Source organism: Lutra lutra, chromosome 7, assembly GCF_902655055.1.
Source record: "Lutra lutra chromosome 7, mLutLut1.2, whole genome shotgun sequence".
Taxonomy (NCBI): domain Eukaryota; kingdom Metazoa; phylum Chordata; class Mammalia; order Carnivora; family Mustelidae; genus Lutra; species Lutra lutra.
Window position 1 is genome coordinate 112,114,461 of NC_062284.1, and position 21,205 is coordinate 112,135,665.

Sequence of the window (21,205 nt, forward strand, 5' to 3'; positions counted from 1 at the left end):
ACCAACTGAGCTACCCAGTTGCCTCTAGAATTTCAATCTCTCTTAGCAGTGTTTCATGGTTTTTTTAATATAGCTCTTTTCCAGATTATCCCTAAATGTGTTATATTTTTTATGCTCTTATAAATAGCATTATTCTTTTTAAATTCCACTTTCCAGTTTTTCATTGCTAATATATAAAAATACAGTTGATTTTTATGACTTTAACCTTGCTAAATCTATTTTTTAGTTCTAGTAGTTTTTTGTTTGGTAGATTCCATCAGATTTTCTACATAGTCATGTCTTCTGTGAATAAAGATTTTACTCCTTTCATTCCAGTTTGTGTTCCTCTTATTTCTTTTTCTTGCTTGACCTCATTGGTTAAATTCTCTGGTATAATCTTGAAGAGAAATGGTGACAGGACATTCTAGTCTGGCTTCTAATATTAGCAGGAGAATATCCATTCTTTCATAATTAAGTATGATTATGATGTTAATTGTAGATTTTTCATAGATAAGTTGATTAAATTCATTTCTATTCCTAGTTTGTAGAGACTTTTCAAATCAGGAATGGATGTTAGATTTTGTCAAATGCTTTTTTGTGTGTGTCTGTTGAGATGAGAGTTACTATTTATTTATGTTTTAGTTCTAGGTAATGCAAACATCTGTTGTTATGTACGGTTTTGTTAGTACTTTTTTTTCCCCCAAAAATGACCTCCTTCCCTAAAAAAAGCCAAATAATCTGCATGTATAATACCTGGGTTTTAAAAATATTTTATGTGCAATATCATCTCTAATTGGTTAAAATATAAATTACAGTAATGCTAATGGAGTCTAATTATTGAGCTGTGATGTGAAAAAAAAACGGAAAAGTCTGAGAAGTAGCCCTAAAATACATACCTACTAAAGAAATTTTGATTGAGTACAATTGTTTTAACCCTAAATTTATATTTAACATTATTGAAGGGAGACAGCTATAGGATACAGATACTTAAGGGTCTTTGGTAAGTGCTTAAGAAGAAGTGAAAACAATAGATGAATTACATGAAGAAAAATTTAAAGCATAGAGGCTTACTTAAAGATTGAGAAAAGCAAATAAGTAGACCTAACAGAACACAAGGGGCTCAGAAAGTATGCAGTTGTTTCTTATAGACAATAACTGGAGTTAAGGCAATGTAGCTGGTGACTTTGGTGAAGTGGAAAGGATTGCCCTGGGATAATTGGGTTTAAATCCTGTATTTTCCACTTACTAACTCAGTAAGTTTCTTATACTAAGTTTCTAATTTCTCATCTGTAGAAGGAACATAAAAATATTTATCCCAAGGGTTGTAATGAAGATTAAATAGAATCAGTTACATAAAAGTGCATAGCAGTATAGTTAGGTGCTTAATAGTTTGTCTTTGTCTTTATTATTTTTTTAAATGACCAATAGAAGCATTACTTTTCTGTTGCCTATTTCCCTGGTGATTATATATAAACACAGAAGTAGGGCCACAGTTAGCTTGAAACCCATCGAAAAAATAAAAACTGAAGCGAATTCCTGCTGTGTTGACCTCCTAGAACTTCTCATACTTTGAAAGAAAATTAATCAGAGCACTGTGAGCATAAGATTATATTAGAAGATGTTCTGAAGGAGAGTTCTAATTTGAGGAAGGATGGCAGAATTTATAGGGTATTAGCAGGAGGGGTTAGACATAGTTCAATTAGTTTGGGGGAATAGTTGGTCAAGGATGACTCTCAGAGAATTGATCTTGTAGATTAGTAGCTCTTGGGCAGATTTTTTTTTCAAGAAGTTTGAGGATAAGCAGCTGTGGGGGTCAAAGACATGAGAGGATCAGTGCAAAGTTCTTAGGCTTTTAGTGTCTGCACAGTAGGTTTTTCTATCATTGGCTCTTCCAGTCTTCTCTTCCTGCACCCGCATGACTAGTATAAGGGCCCTTTATCTTCGTCATGATTTTAGACGCTTTCTAGCTCTTGATCTCAGAGGTAATATCTTTATGAAACTATAAAGAACAAGGAATTAAGTATTTTGTAGAACTAGAAAGTTCCCTTAGTCTTTGCTTCCAGCCTTCTTTGTATTGTGTTTTGGATTACATTATATAGATGCTCTGCAGTAGAGAAAATGGTAATGTATGATAACAAAAAGCTTCACTTCAAAGTAGACAAATGGCTGGAAGGGAAATTCAAGTAGGGTTTTGCTGCAGCTATTTTAGATGATGACACAGCTTAAACTTAAATTGCAATTGATTTTTTCTTTTTATTTTGCCTTATCTTTCTATGATGATTCTAGTAGAAGTCAAATGAAATTATTTTTGATAGCTGGGTTTGTGAACATTGGTATTTGCATCTAACCTTCCAAAGCCTACCTGTGCTTTCAGAGAGCTCCGCTTGTGACTAAATGGATCATCTCTTCCCTTGTATCTATTTAATGCATTACTGGTTTCTGGCAGCTGGTACTTAACATTGTTCATTCCTGAGTTTGGTGTTTCAGGTGATTTCTTTGCCTTTATGAGGTACTTTCTGACTATAGGTGAATCCATTCTCCTGTAAATATAATCTGTGCTTTGAAATTAAATTATCCTTGTCCTCTTTGAATACATAAGTCCTTTTATTATCTGATAGTTTGCCTCTCCCTTTGTGGCTTCCTGTGTTCCTTTTGTAATGCTTACTTAGCTTTTAATTTAAATACAAGGTTGCCTTAGTTAGCATCCAAGGAAGACTTTGGCCTATTGAAACATTCAGAAAGTATGAATATTTGGCCACCATATTTAGTATTATTGTGACATTTCATTCTAATTTTTCAGAATATAGAAGAGGAGGCAAATTTATTATTTTTTTCCTAATCAAGCTTACCATAGGCCTTGTACTTTTCAAAATAGCTTGAGTGGGAAAAAAATATATGAAGAATGGCATATCTGCTATTTCTACATGGATGTACTTACCATAACTGTAAAAAATATATTTGATTTACTGTGAACCTCTCAAGGTAAATGTGTCAGATATAATCAATATTTTAGTATTGTCATGTATAGTTAAGCACTTTCCCGTAAATTATGAGAAAGTTATTTATGTTTTTTTGTTTGCAAAATATTAAAATATTTCCATAAGGTGGCTTTCTTTTTTTGATAGAGGAAGTTAAAGATAAGATTTATCTACAACTAAATAGTAAGTCACTGGTGAGAATCTTTTCTACCTCATATATTACTGCGCTTCCTACATCTCATTCTCCTCCATTTGTAACATTTGGTGATATGATACAAATGTCACTATCTTAGCTTTCTTTAATTTTCTGAGAAGTATAGTTTATAGCCTTTATATCTTTTAATCTTAGGAACTCTGGAAGTCTTCATCCTTTATTTCTTCTAAAGAAAATAGCTTCATTTGCTCTTTAGAAAAAATATTTTATCTATTTATTTGAGAGAGAGAGTACAAGCAGGAGGGGCACTGGGAGAAGCAGACTCCCTGCCAAGCAGGGAGCCCAGTATGGGGCTCTGTCCCAGGACCCTGAAATCATAACCTGAGCCTAAGGCAGACACTTAAAGACTAAGCCACCCAGGTGCCCCAAATCTGCACTCCTTTACCAAGCTCTATTTCCCACACCGCCCAGTCTCAGACACTTTTCTACCCTTTGTTAGTATGAGTTGGATTTTTTTTTTTTTTTTTTTTTTTTTGGTAGATTCTATGTGTAAGTGATAGCGTGCAGTATTTTCTCTGACTTATTTCACTTAGTATAATACTCTTTTTTTTTTTTTAAAGATTTTATTTATTTATTTGACAGAGAGAGATCACAAGTAGATGGAGAGGCAGGCAGAGAGAGAGAGAGAGGGAAGCAGGATCTCCGCCGAGCAGAGAATCCGATGCGGGACTCGATCCCAGGACCCTGAGATCATGACCTGAGCCGAAGGCAGCGGCTTAACTCACTGAGCCACCCAGGCACCCCTTAGTATAATACTCTTAAGATTTATTCATATTGTTAGAATGGCAGAATTTCTTTTTCTCATGGCTGAATAATATTGCATATATATACATATATGTATGTACATATACAAACACATACATACACATACATATATACATATACACCCCACATAATATATCCATTCATCTGTGGATGGAAACTTAGGTTGTTTCCATATCTCAGCTATTGTGAATAGTATTGCAGTGAACCTGGGAGTGTCCTGATCTTGTTTCTATTCCCTTAGGGTGTATACTGAGAAGAGAGGGATGTCTACATCATTTGGGTAATTCTGTTTTTTATTTTTTAAGGAAAGCTCCATACGTTCTCCAAAGTAATGCTGCATCAGTTTACATTGCTACGAGCAGTGAACAAGGGTTCCCTTTTGTTCACACCCTCACCAACACTTGTTAAATTACATTTCTTTTTTTGTGATAGCCATTCTAACAGGTGTGAGGTTATATCTCATTATAGTTTTGATTTGCAAAACTGTATATTTGGTGATATCTAGTAATCTGAGCCACCTTTTCACATACCTGATAGCCATTTATAGATCTTCTATGGAAAAATGTCAGTTTTTAAATCGGATTTATTTATCGATTGATTAATTGCTATTCACATAATATGAGTTCTTTGTATATTTTGGATATTAAGCCCTTATCAAGTATATGGTTTGAAAACACTTTGTCCCATTCTGTAGGTTTTCTCTTCATTTTGTTGATGATATCCCTTGGTGTATAGAAGCTTTTTTTTTCCTTTCTTTCTTTAAAATGGAGGTATTATTGAAGCACAGTGGGGCAGGAAGAGCTGCTACCGTTCCCGGCTGCCCGAAAGCTTTTTAGTTTGATATTGTCCCATTTGTTTATTGTGTTTTCATCACCTTTACTTTTTGTGTTTTGAAATTGAAAAAAAATCATTGAAGACTGATGTCAAAGAGCTTACCCCTTATGTTATCTTCTAGAAGTTTTATCGTTTCAGGTCATTTTGAGTTGATTTTTGTCTGTGTTGTAAGATAGGGGCCCAGTTTCATTCTTTTGATTGTGGTTGTCCAGTTTTCCCAGCACCGTTTCTTGAAGAGACTATCCTTTTCCCATTGTATATTCTTGGCTTGTCAAATACTAATTGACCATATATACGAGAGTTTATTAATTAACCATATATGCATGAGTTTATTTTTGAGCTCTCTGTTTTGTTTCATTGATTCATATATCTGGTTTAATGCCAGTGTTGTTTACTATAGCTTTGTAGTGTACTTTGAAGTTAGGAAGTGTGAGGCCTCTAGCTTTGGTCTCTCTCAAGATTCCTGTGGCTATTTGGGGGATTTTGTGGTTGATTACAAATTTTAGGATTATTGGTTTTAGTTCTGAGAAAATGCCATTGGAATTTTGAAAGGGATTGCATTAAATTTGTACATTGTCTTAGGGTGTTTGGACATTTTAACAATATTTTTCTAATCTGTGAGCACAGATTTATTTGTGATTTCCATTTATTTGTGTCTTTTTCAGTTTCTTTCATCAGTGTCTTGTAGTTTTCATGCACAAATCTTTTACCTCCTTTGCTAAATTTATTCCTAAGTATTTTTTTTTGATGCAGTTGCGAATGGGGTTTTCTTAATTCTTTCTGCTAGTTTGTTGTTAGTATGTATAAACACAACTTGTTTATAACAACTTGTTGTTGTTCGTATATATAGACATAACTGATATTTGTATATTGATTTTGTATCATGCGTCTTTGCTGAATTCGTTGATTGGTTCTAACAGCTTTTTGGTGGAGTCTTAGTATTTTCTGTATATAATATGTCATCTGCAAATAGTGAGTTTTACTAACTCCTTTCCAATTTGGATGTCTTTTTTCTTTTTCTTGCCTAATGTCTGGCTAGGATTTCCAGTACTGTGTGGAATGAAAGTGGCGAGAGTGAACATCCTTGTCTTGTTCCTGATCTTAGAGGGAAAACTTTCAGCTTTTCACTGTTGAGGATGACGTTAGCTGTGGGCTTGTCATATGTGACCTTTATTATGTTGAGGTATTTGTTGAGAATTCTTAATCATGAAAGAATGTTGAATTTCATTAAATGTTTTCTTTATCTTTAGAGATGATAATTTGATTTTTTTTTTTTAAAGATTTTGTTTATTTTTTTTTGACAGAGAGATCACAAGTAGGCAGAGAGACAAGCAGAGAGAGAGGGGAAAGCAGGTTCCCTGCTGAGCAGAGAGCCTGACGCGGGGCTCGATCCCAGGACCCTGAGATCATGACCTGAGCTGAAGGCAGCAGCTTAACCCACTGAGCCACCCAGGCACCCCGATAATTTGATTTTTGGGGGGTGGGGTGGGGTGGAGAGGGGCAGAGGGAGAGAGAGAATCTTAAGCAGACTCCATGCCTAGTGTAAGAGCTTGATGTGGGCTTGATCTCACAACCCTGAGATCATGACCTGAGCCAAAATCAAGAGTTGGATGCTTAACTGAGCATCCAAGTGTACTCCAATATGATTTTTATCCTTCATTTTATGTGTGGTATTACATTTACTGATTTGCCTATATTGAACCATCTTTGCATCCCAGGGATAAAACCCTCTTGATCATGGTGTGTGATCCTTTTAATATGTTGTTGAATTCTGTTTACTAATATTTTGTTGAGGATTTTTGCATTCATATTCATCAGGGATATTGTCCAGTAGGTTTCCGTTTTATAGTGTCCTTGTTTGGTTTTGATTATAAGGATAATGCTGGCTTCATAAAGTGAATTTGGATATGTTCCCTTCAAGTTTTTGGAAGCATTTGGAAAGGATTGATAATAATTCTTTTTTAAATGTTTGGTAGAATTACCAGTGAAGCCATCTGGTCCTGACTTTTTTGTAGGAAGGTTTTTGATTACTGATTAAATCATCTTACTAGTAATTGGTCTGTTCTCATTTTCTGTTTCTTCATGATTCAGTCTTTGTAGGTTGGTATATTTCTAGGAATTTGTCCCTTTCTTAGATTGTCCAATTTGTTGTATGTAATTATATAGTCCCTTATGATCCTTTATATATGTGTGATACCATTTGTAATGTCTCCTCATTCATTTATAATTTTAAGTTCTTTCACATTTTTCTCTGTTAGTCTAGCTAAATGTTGTCTATTTTATCTTTAAAAAAACCATTTCTTAGTTTCATTATTTTTTCTATTGTCTTTTCAATTTCTGTTTCATTTATTTCCACTCTGATCTGTGGTCTTTCTTTCTTTCTTTTTTTTTAAACTGACTTTGGGTTTAGTTTGTTATTTTCTAGTTCTTTAAAAAAACTTTTTTTTCCTTGAGTAAATTTAGGCTGTTTATTTGAACTTTTTCTTTTTTTCTTAATGTGGGTAGTAATTGCTATGAACTTACTTCTTAGAAGTGCTTTTGCTGTAGCTCTTAAGCTTTTATATTGTGTATTTCCATATTAATTTGCCCATAGATTTTTAAAAATTTCTTCTTTGACCCATTTGTCAGCATTAGTAGCATGTTGTTTAATCTTCATATATTTGTGTATTTTTCAGATTTCTTCTTATAATTGATTTCTAGTATGATACTATAGAAAAGATGCTTGATATGATTTCATTTTTCTTAAATTTATTAAGACTTGTTTTGTGGCCTAACATGATGTATTCTGGAGAATGTTCCATTGGTAATTAAGTATTTTTTTTTTAAGATTTTTTTTTAATTTATTTGACAGACAGATCACAAGTAGGCAGAGAGGCAAGCAGAGAGAGACAGGAGGAGGAGGCAGGCTCCCTGCTGAGCAGAGAGCCCGATGCGGGGCTCGATCCCAGGACCCCGAGATCATGACCTGAGCCGAAGGCAGAGGCTTTTAACCACTGAGCCACCCAGGCGCCCCGGTAATTAAGTATTTTGTTGCTTTTGGGTGGAATGTTCTGTAAATTTCTCTTGAAGCCATATGGTCAAATGTGTAGTTTAAGTTAAGTATTTCCATATTGTTTTTTTTTTTTTTTTAAGATTTTATTTATCTATTCGACAGAGATCCCAAGTAGGCAGAGAGGCAGGCAGAGAGAGAGGTGGAAGCAGGCTCCCTGCTGAGCAGAGAGCCTGATGCCAGGCTCCATCCCAGAACCCTGGGATCTACACCTGAGCCAAAGGCAGAGGCTTTAACCCACTGAGCCACCCAGGCACCCCACCATATTGATATTTTTTTCTAGATAAACAATATATTGTTGAAAGTGGGGTATTGAAGTTTCTATAATTATTGTGTTGCTGTCTGTTTCTCTCTTCAGATCTGTTATTATTTGCTTTTTAATTTTAGGTACTTGTGTATTGGGTAGATAAATATTTAAAAATATTACAACTACTTGTTGGATTGACGCCTTTATCCTTATGTAATGACCTTCTTTGTCTCTTCTTGTGATCTTTTGCTTTGAATGCTATTTTGTCTGATATAAGTATAACTGGTCTTGCTCCCTTTTGGTTTCGATCTGCCTAAAATGTCTTTTTCCATTCCTTTACTTTCAGTCTATACGTACCCTTAAGATATATAAGAGAACTTAGTCCACTTACATTTAAGGTAATTATTGATAGATATGGATTTATTATTGTCATTTTGTTAATTGTTTTCTGGCTGTATTGTAATTCCTTTGTCCCTTCTTTTATCTCTTTTTTGTTATTTGGTGATTTTCTATAGTGGTATGCCTAGTTTTCTTAATCTTTTGTTGTAGTTTTTACTTTGTGGTTACCATGAGGCTTATATAAAAGATTTTATACTTGTAATAGTGTATTTTAAATTGGTAGCAATTTATGTCAAATGCATACTACTAACACTCTATTTTTACTCTACCCCCATACATTTTGTTTTTGATGTCATTATTTATATCATTTTGCCTTGTGTATCCATTAACAAATTATGTATCCAATTATGTATCCATAACAAATTGTTATTTTTACTAGTTTTATCTTTGTGCCTTCATACTAGATTCACAAGTAATTTACCCACCTTCATTACAAATTATAGTAATCTGAATTTAACTATGTATTTACTTTTGCCAGGGAGATTTTTTCTTTAGTTTGTCTTATTGTTACTAATAAGCATTCTTTAGTTTGCAGCTTGAAGAAGTCATCTTAACATTTATTATAAAGCTGGTGTAGTATCAGTGAACTCCTTAAGCTTTTACTTTCCTGGAAGACTCTCCTACAACTGTGAAGGACAGCTTTGCTGGGGAGAATATTTTGGGCTGGTACTTTCTTCTTTCATGACTTTCATTCTACTTCTTTCTCACCTGCAAAAATTTTTCAGATTTTGCTGAAAAATTTCCTGATTATCTTATGGTGATCCCCTATTATGTAAAATAAATTTTTCTTTTTCTACTTTTAAGATTCTGTCCTTTTCTTTAACTTTTAACTATTATAATAAGTCTTGGTTTAAATTTATCTTGTTTGAAATTTTGTAGGTTGTTTCTTTTCCTGTGGTAGGTGTTATTCAAATAGGCTTTCAGTCCCTTTCTCTCTTCTTTGCCTTCTGGGACCACATAATACATATATTGGTGTATTTTATGGTGTCCCATAACTCTCTGAAGCTACATTCACTCTTTTTCATTCTTCTTACTCATTACTTCTCTAACTGGGTGAATTCCACTGTCCTGTCTTCAAGTTTGCTGATTCTTTCTTCCACTGATCTAATCTGCTGTTAAATCCCTCTGTTGAATTTTTCAGTTCGCTTATTTAATTATTCAGCTCTTTGTTTTGTTTGGTACGTTCCTGTATTTTTTTTTTTTTTTAAGATTTTATTTATTTATTTGACAGAGATCACAAGTAGGCAGAGAGGCAGGCAGAGAGAGGGGGAAGCAGGCTCCCCACTGAGCAGAGAGCCCAATGTGGGGCTCGATCCCAGGACCCTGGGATCATGACCTGAGCAGAAGGCAGAGGCTTTAACCCACTGAGCCACCCAGGTGCCCCAACTTTCCTGTATTTTTAATCTCTTTTTTGAAATTCTCATTTAATTCATGCATTGTTCTCTTGATCTTGGTGAACATCTTTATGATCATTATTTTTTATTCTTGATCAGGTAAATCACTTATTTCCCTTTTATTAAAATCTGTTTCAGGAGTTTTGTCTTGTTCATTTGTTTGTAACATATTTCTCTGTTTCTTCATTTTCCTTAACTTTCAGTGTTGACTTCTGTGAATTAGATAAAACAGTCACATTTCCCAGTCTTGATAGAATGGTCTCATGTAGATGAAGAATTTTTTTTTTTTAAAGATTTTATTTATTTATTTGACAGAGAGAGATCACAAGGAGGCAGAGAGGCAGGCAAAGAGAGAGGAGGAAGCAGGCTCCCTGCTGAGCAGAGAGCCCGATGCGGGGCTCGATCCCAGGACCCCGAGATCATGACCTGAGCCGAAGGCAGTGGCCTAACCCACTGAGCCACCCAGGCGCCCCTAGATGAAGAATCTTATCATTCAACCTGGCCCTAGCTCTTGGCTGTCTCTCAAACCTTTTGTGATTGTCCAAACTGCCTTCTTCATGGCTCTCAGTAGCTGAGAGTATGCCAAGATCTTTGTGTCCCCAAGTGGAGGATCAGTCATCGACGTGTATGCAAGCTGAATGAAAGCTAGACCCTCAGGTAGCAGCTTTTAAAGTATGCAGGTAGATGTGTTTTAGAGAAAGATTGGGATCTGAATGTTTTTGTCTCCACTGTTCTAAGCCCTGGGAGTTAACCAGTTAAGAACTGTTTCTTTGTTTGCTACTGTTTTGTGGGACATACGAATGTAATCCCTGCAGGCTGCCCGAACCAAGCAATCAAAGAGTGCATCCCCTGGGTGGCAGCCATAGTATAGTACCAGATGTGTGCATAACTCTTCTAGGAAGCTATTTGTGATTTGTAGTGATCTACTGGGAGAATGCAGAGATGGTGTCTGCTAGCTTCCCAGGTTTCATGGAAGCTTGACATCTGTCTGTACATGTATGCTAAATTAGAAGCCTCATGTTCTGGCAGCAGCTTTTAAAGTACGTAACTGGTCTCTTATTGGGAATGACTGGGAGATGAGTCTTTCTGTCTGCTCCTTGTGCATTGAGCCCGAGGGAGATAGCCACCATAGAATTATTTATTTGCTGCAATCCTGTTGAGTCTGCTAATGCAAGCTCTGGCCACCAGAGTTAGGCTATCAAGGGGTATGTCCTTTGGGTAGCAGCTGCAAAAGCCAAGCACTGGATGAGTACACAAATTACTTTCAGGAAGATACCAGCGAGTGAGAGGTGGGCAGAGAAGGAATGCAGAGATGGTGCTCACTGACCTTTCTGGTGTCTGGAGAAGACCTGTCCCTACATGTGTGTTAAATGAGAGACCTGGCCCTCAGGCTGCACCTTTTAAGATATTCAAATAGACATATTTCAGGAAAGAATGGTAGGTGGGCATTTTTGTCTGTTGCCTCTGTGCTGAGCTTTGGGGGCATAGCCACAATGAGTCTGTGGAGCCCACCAAGAACTATTTCTTTGTTTGCTATGGTTTTCTGGGTCTTGTGGACATAAGCCCCATTGACTTTCAGAGCTAGATGTTTTGGGGGTCTGTCCCTGAGTTGGTGGAAGTCTTAAAAGTGACACTAGGTATTGCATTGAAACCCTTTAGTCTTTCCTTTTTTTTTTTTTTTTAAAGATTTTATGTATTTGAGAGAGAGCATACACAAGTGGGCACACCAGCAGGGGAGGGGGGGGAAGAGGGAAAGAATCTCAGCACAGAACCCCAAGTGGGGCTCCATCTCATGACCCTGAGAGCATGACCTGATGCTCAACCAGCTGAGCCATGCAGGCACCCCAGAAAATCTTTACTCTTCAGGGAGAAGTCGGTAGTTGTGAATTCTCTCCCAGTAGTATGTTGCTGTGCTGGGAGTGGGGCTTATGGGAAGAGTGTTTCTCAGACTTTCCTACCCATTCAGTTTATGTTTTTTATTTGTCCTCTGTGTAGTAGTCACTCAGCTGGTTTCTGGATTAATTTCAGAGGGACTTGTTTCATGGTTAGATATGGATTCAATATGTCTCTGGGAGGAGGTGATTTTGGGATCTTGTCACCATCTTCAACTGAATCAGAGTTGTGATTTTCAAATGTTATCTTTTTGAATGAATAATTATTCCAGGGAATTAACAGAGATGCCGGTCATATCTAAAATATAACACAGGGGCACCTGGGTGGCTCAGTGGTTAAGCCTTTGCCTTCAGCTCAGGTCATGATCTCAGGGTCCTGGGATTGAGTCCCACATCGGGCTCTCTGCAGGGAGCCTGCTTCCTCCTCTCTCTCTCTCTCTCTCTGCTTGCCTGTCTGCCCACTTGTGATCTCTCTCTGTCAGATAAATAAAATCTTAAAAAAATATATATATATATATAACACAAAGTAAGTCTTAAAAGGTATATAACTTCATTTATGTTGCTGCATGATACAACTCTTTTCAGTAAATATACCATTGGAGAATACAGTAGTTCCCCTTATCCACAGTTTTCCTTTTCACAAGATTGAGTTACCCACAGTCAGCCATAGTCTAGAAGCAGATGGTCCTCCTGATTTTAGAAGGTCAGTAACTAGCTTAACTCTATGTCAATACAATTTCTATATCATTTGCTACACTTTATCTCATCATGTAGGCATTGTATCATCCCACATCGTTATAAGAAGAGGGGTGATGAGATATTTTCAGAAAGAGAAACCACATTGGTATTTTTATTATAGTATAACTATTCTATTTTATTTTTAGTGATTGTTGCTAGTTTCTTACTGTGTCTAATTTATAAATTAAACTTTTTCAACGGTATGCATGTATAGGATCAAAAATAGTATATATAGAGTTTGGTGCTATCTGAGATTTCATTCCACTGGGGGTCTTAAAATGTATACCCTGTGGAAAAGTAGGGGGTAGTACAGTATGTTAGAATGATAGCAAAAGGCTTATGTTGTTTATTGATATCATACATGTATGCAATTTATGTCATAGACTGGTCTCATAGTTACACAAAATAGGTGGCATGGGGAAGGAGAAAAAAAAATTAGTGTTTCTGCAAAATTACCAAAGGAAAGAAGTGCTATATACTTTCTAATGTACTTTTTAATGTTAAAAAAATTGAAAATTCCAAAACCCAAGGAAATTGAGAAGGTTTCTTGGACTTATATAACAATTTTTATCTATTAGTTGCAGAGCCAAAACAATAAGAAATTAATTTTATATAAAAAATAGCTTTTAACTATGAAGTCCTCCTGTCATTCTTCAGTTCGTTAAACTTACTTTTTGTTGTTATTATTTAAAAAAAATGTAATTAGGCAGTTCCAAGAAAGCTTCGGAACAGCTGTAATTACAGCTGCAGATTTAGTCAAAATAGGGGTTTTTAAAGGCTCCACTCCCCTTTTGCATCTCTTTCCCTCACCCTAAGTAACCCAAAGTTAGTTGTAAAAGTTTTGGTGCACTCAGGATTCCTGAAACTGAAGAGCCATATGTTTAACTGCATGCAGATGTGATGATTATATGTGACTCTTCATTAAGATTTTCCGAAACCTTTTTAGTTTTACTACTCTATGCACAGTTAAATGACTTTTATCAGCTTGTTTCTGTATTTAATTTTACAGATATATGTGTATTCCAAACATAGTTTATTAATTTTTATCAAGGTTCAGGCATCTGCTAAAACTACTTAGGGGGATAATAGTCTTTAAATTTAAATTTGAGCTAAATGATGCTGCTATTATTACAAGCTGACTGGGAATCTGTTACACCTTACGTCTATGTTTTTCTTGAAATTTTACTTCAAATATTTTTAAAAAATATTCCTTCAAATATTACTCTTTAGGAAGTTAACTTTAACCTTGTCTAAAAACAAATCTTTAATTGGAGAAAGTTCTGTTATGATAAATCAGAAGTTAAATATACATGCTTGTTAGTACTCCCCTCACTCTTCCTTCCTTAGCTTTATGATCTAGGGATGTGGATGTCATTCTGAGGTCTGGTTTGCTGTTAGTCAGGGATTGGCCATAAGGGTTATGAAAAATATGGCTGAGCGAGGTTTGGGGCCAAACTCTCTGTCTCAGTTAATTGCCATCTCCTTAGCAGATGTTAGTTATGCTGAATATCATTCATGGACTACAGTAACTTAACTTGGATTCTAACTGTAATTTTGCAGTTATATTCTCAGAATTTGTTTAAAAATTGTAGTTATTTGTGGTTGAATCACACATAGGGAAATTCAAGAAGTCTTCTGCCAAAGTTAACAATTTAACACTTTCAGGCAGGTGAGCAAATGAAACATACCTCTATGTGTATACCACCATGTTCAAAGGGATAAGGTTACAAAGATATATGGCTCTTACCTTCAAGTACAGTGGGTAGAAAAGATACAAATATGTGCATTAGTTTAAGAAATCAACTTCTGGGGGTGCCTGGGTGGCTCAGTCAGTTAAGCATCTGCCTTCAGCTCAGGTCATGATCCCCGGGTCCGGGAATTGAGCCCCACATCAGGTTCCTTGCTCAGCAGTGAGTCTGTTTCTCTCTCTCCTGCTGCCCCTCTGCCTGCTTATGCTCTCTCCCTCTCTCCTCTCTCTCAAATAAATAAATAAAATCTTTAAAAAAAGAAATCAACTTTTAGAGGGTAAATAAACTTGGATTTAAATCTCTAGACCAGGAACTCTTTAGATCTTAAAGAAATTCCAAAACTCTAGACCAGTTTTCTTCTACATGAGGAAAAAGATTCAAAGAAGTGGAGTGAATTAAGTCATCGATTTGGAAATAAATAGGACATTTATTGGACATTCTAAATATGAATTCAAGAGTGACAAAGGTAGCAAGTTTGCTCTTAGAATCTTGGATGTCAGCTAATGTCGATTGATTGCTCATTGTAGGTACTTTTAGCGAGAAACTGCTAGTTCTTTCCTCACAGGAGTCTAAGTGGGAGTATCAGCAGAATGTGGACTTATATAGTAGGTTATTTTTAGAGAGATAAAATTGAACAAAAGCCATTTCAGAGAATACTGCTGAATTCAAATGAATAGTTTAATACATTCATTAAGACAGAATAAAGAACTGTATTTACAAAATTACATAACTTAAAACATAGATTGGCTTATTTGAGATTGAGTATAATTTTGATGATGAAGATACAACTAATTATGTAAAAATAAAGGGAGAAACTTAACAGAAAGAAACTTTTAGGAAGGAAAATAAAACTGAAGCTTTAAAAAGGAAAAATGAAATGTGAAAAGTAATTTAATTTTATTTAGGGACTGGCTACCTATTTATCTCATTACCAAAACTTGATGATGTCATTGTCTCTTCTTTCGTCTTCTTGCTTTCTCTACTGGTGCTCTCTGAAAAAGGCTGTAGTGTGGTGTGGTGTGTGATACAGGTCAATACAGTTCTGGGTTTGTCAGCAATGACCAGCATAGGCTTGGATTTAAGGTTTGTGTATTTAAGACATACAAAATGAATAATAACTTCTGAGCTTCAATTAAGGTCCTTCATGAAAAATGAGATTAGGTCTTGGATATGACTATAAGATTGTTAGAATAATCAAATGAAGTCACATGAAATGTTTTAAAAACTGAAAACTTCACGAGGTATATAATATATTTTTTATAATTATAGATTCAATCCAGCTTGACAAATACTTGAGTATCCAATATGTCAGAACCAGGGTTGTAGACTTTGGAATTCAGGCAGGTCGAGTCCTGCGTAATTTGGGGAAGAAACAAAATATATAGTATATATAACATATGTATAATATATAATGCAAATGTCTATAATGTATGACAGAATATGAAAAGGGTAATAAGAGGTTCAGCTGAACCAGATTGTGGCTTAAGTTAAAGAACTGTGCCCCCAGAATCTGCTCGAATTCCATGAGACTTGGTATGCCACAAGTGACAAAGTGAATATTTTGACCTTTTCTTACATATCTTCTGTTTTTTGAACCTTTAAGTAAGAGTGGACAGATTTTTAACTTGCATTGTAATGTGGTGAAAGTCTAAACTTGGGCTCTTCTACTGGTTGCAGATGGGAGCTTACTGATTTTTTAGGTGTCCAGACATGAATCAGTAGCTGAGTCAAAGTGCCACAAAGAATGTATAATTTTAGATTCGGTGAGTATTGTCAATGGGATAGGTTCTAGATTTTAATATCTGGGTTGGATACCTTGAAAAGGACATAGGTGATTAAAGGGATGCTTGAGGAACATCTATCCAACCCCCTTGAAGATAACTTTTACAGGGTCCCAATATTACCCTGTTTCTCATAGTGAGGAATCTCTCTGTTATGTGATGAAGTATACTTTCTTACGGGCTCTTGTGTTTGGGATTCTTTGTTTTGTCAGACCAAGTGACCTGCTCCATCTGCTGTCTGTATTTTTTACATTTTATTAGATATGCTAAAAGCTTGAATAAGGAGAGAACCTGTTGATGGGGCAACCAGAAATAGAAGAGGAGAATGATAGGTTCAGGAAGCAAGTCAAAAAAGGAAATAATAATGATAATAGCTAATACTTATGAACATTGAAGTTCCAGGCCCTGTTCTAAATGCTTTTCTTTTATTATCTTACAACAACATATGGTATTGATATTTTAATAGTAAATATGAGTTAAATGAAATATTAATTTAATGTTAAATGGTAATAATATTTATCCCTGTTGCAGACAACACAGCTGAGCTATAGGGTTTTGCACAACGAGAGGCAGGGTTCATGCTAGGGATATTTGGTTCTGTATATCGAATTCTAACACTACCATATACTACTTGTTAGAGGTGATCTGGAGGCTCTTTTGGGAAAAATTCTCAGCCTCCTCTTCTCTAAGTGCAGTATTCATTAGAGATAAAAGATGAATATTTTAAGGCCAGTAACTTGGTTGGCAAAGGTGGGATAGAGGAGGTGAAATATAGAATTTATTCAATGTTTCAAGACTGAATGAAGGTATCAGAAAGGAAGGAACCTGAATATGCATATAATCTACTTTGCAAATCAGGCAGGAAGGGAATTTTGGTTAGGCTATTGTAATGAGGAGATCTTATGATGCTACATAGTCATGAAAAATTGACATAGAAATAGTTTCATAAGAGCTTATGATTGATCACTCGTTTATAGACCAGCATTGTCCAGTAGAAATATAATGTGAATCATACATGTACTTTTAAATTTTCTGGTAGCCATACTAAATAAGGTAAAAAGAAATCGGTGAAAGTAGTTTTAATAATATATTTTATTAAACCTAATATATTGAAAATATTACCTGAACTGCTAATTAATATAAAAAAATCAATGAAATCTTTTGTATCCTCCTACTAAGTATGAAATCAGTGTATATTTTACACTTACAGAGTTTCTCACTTCAAATTAACCATATTTCACATGCTGAATGACCGCATTTGGCTGCTGACTACCTTACCTGACAGTGCATTTATGTACCATTAAAAGATAAAAGATTGGTTTGTCTTGTTATGTTCTTAAAACATTTCTGATTGAATTACAGATAGATGATTTATTCTCCCTGTGTGTGTATAGCACACAAAGAGTAGAGGTTATGATCTGGGGCCAAAAAGGCATCACTCACTATTCAGTTGTGTCTAGAGAATTTGCTCAGGAGGGGAATATATTTTTAATATTTAGTAAGAAGGGATAAGGAAAGATTTACCAAACGTGTCTGCCTTCAGCTTCGGTCATGATCCCAGAGTCCTGGGATCGAGGCCCACATTGGGCTCCCTGCTTGGTGGGAAGCCTGCTTCTCCCTCTCACACTCCTCCTGCTTGTGTTCCCTCTCTCACTCTGTCTTTCTCTGTCACATAAATAAAATCTTAAAAACAAAAACAAAAACCCATGATGTTTGTTAGTCAGCAACTCTGTGCCTCTGCCTGGGACCTTTCACAACCTCACTAATTTGCTTTTTGTGGGATTTAATGTTTAAGGTTATGTCCCTCAAGCAGGAATTTCTAAATCTGCCTTTTCCTACCCCCCCCAAAAGATATACCTAATTAAACAGATCACTTCAAAATGACAAATCTTTCATAATTGGGGCGCTTGGGTGTTTTGGTCCATTAAGTGTCTACCTTTGCCTTGGGTCATGATCCCAGATTCCTGGAATCAAGTCCCACATCACAGGGGCTCGCTTCTTCCTATCCTCCCCCTTGTGCTCTCTTTCACTGTCTCTGCTCTCTCTCAAATAAATAAATAAAATGTTAAAAAAAAATCTTTCTAATTGTAGAAGTATAATATGCATTCTTTGTAAAAATTTAGATAGTAGAGATACCTACTTTTATGTGTTTAATCAACAGATCTCCAGCAGAAGGAAGTGTTAACACTTTGGCTTCTTTCTGTAGTACGGGGTTCCTTGAGCTCTGTAGCATTCCAGTGAATCAGAATCTCTTTGGTTTGTATGGGAGAGGTATTCTCTCCTTAAAGGTGAGGGTGAGCAAATGGGAGATAGGTGTTCTCCCTGGCTGAGTTATATTTGTATATTGTTCTGTATTATGTACCATTTTATATTTAGCTAAGAGCTAAATTTTAATGCATTTCATTAAAAATCTGTCTAGAGAGTTATCTATAAATTATAAGGTTTGTAAAACTAAATAACCTCCATGAGACTTATATTAACTTGTTGAGAGTTATCAGGTTAAAATAAAATAAAATAAAAATAAAAAAATAAAATAAAACCTGCTCTTTGCAATTTTAACAGAATAGAATGTGCTTTTATCATTAGTAATTTTCATTTTCTGAATTTCTAGTTTTGGTGGTATGTGTATGTTATCAGTATATACATATCTTTTTTTGCATGACTAATTGTGTTTTGTTATGAACGTGGTTCAAGTGGGGAAGGTTTGTGGAAACCAGTGTCTAAAATGCTTACGATTTTAGAGATAGCTGGTTGGGATAGGCATGTACTTGGGAGGAGAAAATGATGGCCATTTGGGAAGCACTGAGATGAGGGGAAAACAGATGCTTTGAGAAGAGGTTCAAAATATTTTAAGAAGTAAATGATTCATACAAAAAACTTAATCATTAGGAACATAAGCAGATTTTATAAAATTTGAGTAGAAAGCATCCTGAAGGAGAACTTTGAATTGCATATTTATTCTGTTCATATTTTGTGATGGGTGAAATATAGAAGTCTCCTTATTGTTTTGAATTCATCGACTACAACTCCTCTTGTGGTGTAACTAAAATCCCGTGGATTCTGTTCAGATAACCTTTTTCCTGTACAGTTGCCAAAAGTGCAGCAGAACTACAACTGCTTTTGTGGAATTCATCGCCTTGTAGCTTCTTATACTCTTAACTAAGGATTACAGCCCTTTGATGTGGGAAATCAAGAGACTTTGAGTTTGTAATGTTTTTGAGTTAAACAGCTTAATGACTTAGACTGGATTTCATTTACCTTTCTATTCATATTGTTTGCTGGAATGTTAACAGTCATACTGGCCCTTATCGTGGAGTTATTGCTAATTCATAATTTTAAAGTGCTGTGAAAATATTAAATACTCTTTAAATATTAAGTATTATATTTATTAGAACATTACTTAATATGAAGTAGTTCACTCATTAACCCGTACTTAATTTTGGTTATTATAATTACCTATTGTTAACCACCCATCATAGTATATGCCTGTCTTTCAGTTCTTAGTCATATAAGAACATTTGTGAGACATGCTTAGGTCATGGTTGACCTGGGGATGATTCAGGAAAATTCTTGTAAAGTGTAGTTATGACTATAGAATGATTTTGTGCTTACTGTTGTTGTCCTGCTATTTCTGGAAGTTAGCCTAGGTTAAAGTAAAGAGTTCAGGTTTTGGAGTCACAGGTATCACCTTGAATCCTTTCTCTGCTCCCTAACTATCTCTGGGCAAATTATTTGCCCAGACAATTTATTAAACCTTAGTTCCTACAACTTGGAAATAAGTAACAACCATGTCTTAGAGTCATTATGATGACCCCCACAAAGTAGACTCTTACTAGGGATAATAGCAGCTTACTGTTTCCTCCTTTTAAAAATTTATTTATTTATTTTTTTAATAAGATATTTTACTTTATTCATTTGAGAGAGAAAGTGCAAGCAAGTGAGAGCACAAACAGGAAGGAGGGTCAGAGGGAGAGGGAGAAGCAGACTCTCCACTGCGTAGGGATCCCAACACTGGGCATGTGTTCCCAGGACACTGGGATCATGACCTGAGCTGAAGGCAGACACTTAACCCACTGAGCCACCCAGGTGCCCCTCTGCACCCCCTCTTCTTCTTCTTCTTCTTCTTTTTTGTTATTTAATAAAGACTTTTTTTAGAGCAGTTTTATGTTCACAGCAAAATCCTATCCCCTGGGGCGCCTGGGTGGCTCAGTGGGTTAAGCCGCTGCCTTCGGCTCAGGTCATGATCTCAGGGTCCTGGGATCGAGCCCTACATCGGGCTCCCTGCTCAGCGGGAAGCCTGCTTCCTCCTCTCTCTCTGCCTGCCTCTCTGCCTACTTGTGATTCTCTGTCAAATAAATAAATAAAATCTTTAAAAAAAAAAATCATATCCCCTGCCCCTGCACATTCATAGACTCCTCCATTATCAACATTCCCCACTAGAGTGGTGCATTGTTGTAATTGATGAACCTACACTGACATATCATAATCACCCAAATCCATAGTTGACCTTAGGGTTCATTCTTCCTGTTGTACATTCTGTGGGTTTGGACATGTATCCATCATTATAATACATAGTATTTTCACAGCCCTAAAAATCCTTTCTCCTTTCTTCTTTTCATCTCCCTTGCTCTTTCCCTAACTTCTACCTGTGACAGCCCCTGATTTTTTTTTTTTAACTGTTTCCATAGTTTTGCCTTTTCTAGTATGTCAAATAGTTGGAATCACACAGTATGTAGCCTTCTCAGATTGGTTTCTTTTTACTTTAAGTTTCCTCTGTGTCTTTTCATAGCTTCATAACTTACTCCTTTTTTAGTGCTGAATAATATTTCATATGTATCAAAGTTTACTTTTTCATTTACCTACTGAAGGACATTTCGGTTGCTTCCAAGTTTGGCAGTTATGAATAAAGCTGCTGTAAACATGCATATACAGAGTTTTGTGTATATATTAGTTTAGCTAGCAGCTAGTTTAATGAGCATTTCTTTATCTTAGAAACTCTTACAGACTTTACATGCAATATATCATTTAATTCTTATATCTGTAATAGATTATGTAAAGTTCACGGCCTATGGTAATGTATGTCCAACAACTGGTAGTTATTATTTTTTCTCTGTCTTAATTCCAAGCACGTAGTTTAATCAGAAGTTGAAGCTCTTAAGACGAGGGATGGGTTGAGTAGTCTGATCA

At 35.7% G+C, this 21,205-nt stretch overlaps 1 protein-coding gene across 8 annotated transcripts in view; it reads left to right on the forward strand.

Moving 5' to 3' along the window:
- FUT8 (fucosyltransferase 8) overlaps positions 1-21,205 on the forward strand; it is a 391,770-nt gene that overhangs the window by 160,906 nt on the left and 209,659 nt on the right. Inside the window, exon 1 of one of the 8 annotated variants that reach the window (XM_047736705.1) lies at positions 15,977-16,000. The exons of the other annotated variants lie outside the window; for them this stretch is intronic. The gene's annotated coding sequence lies outside the window, so the exon portion shown is untranslated. Of the gene's footprint in view, positions 1-15,976; positions 16,001-21,205 lie in introns of those variants that run through there. 8 annotated transcript variants of the gene reach the window in all.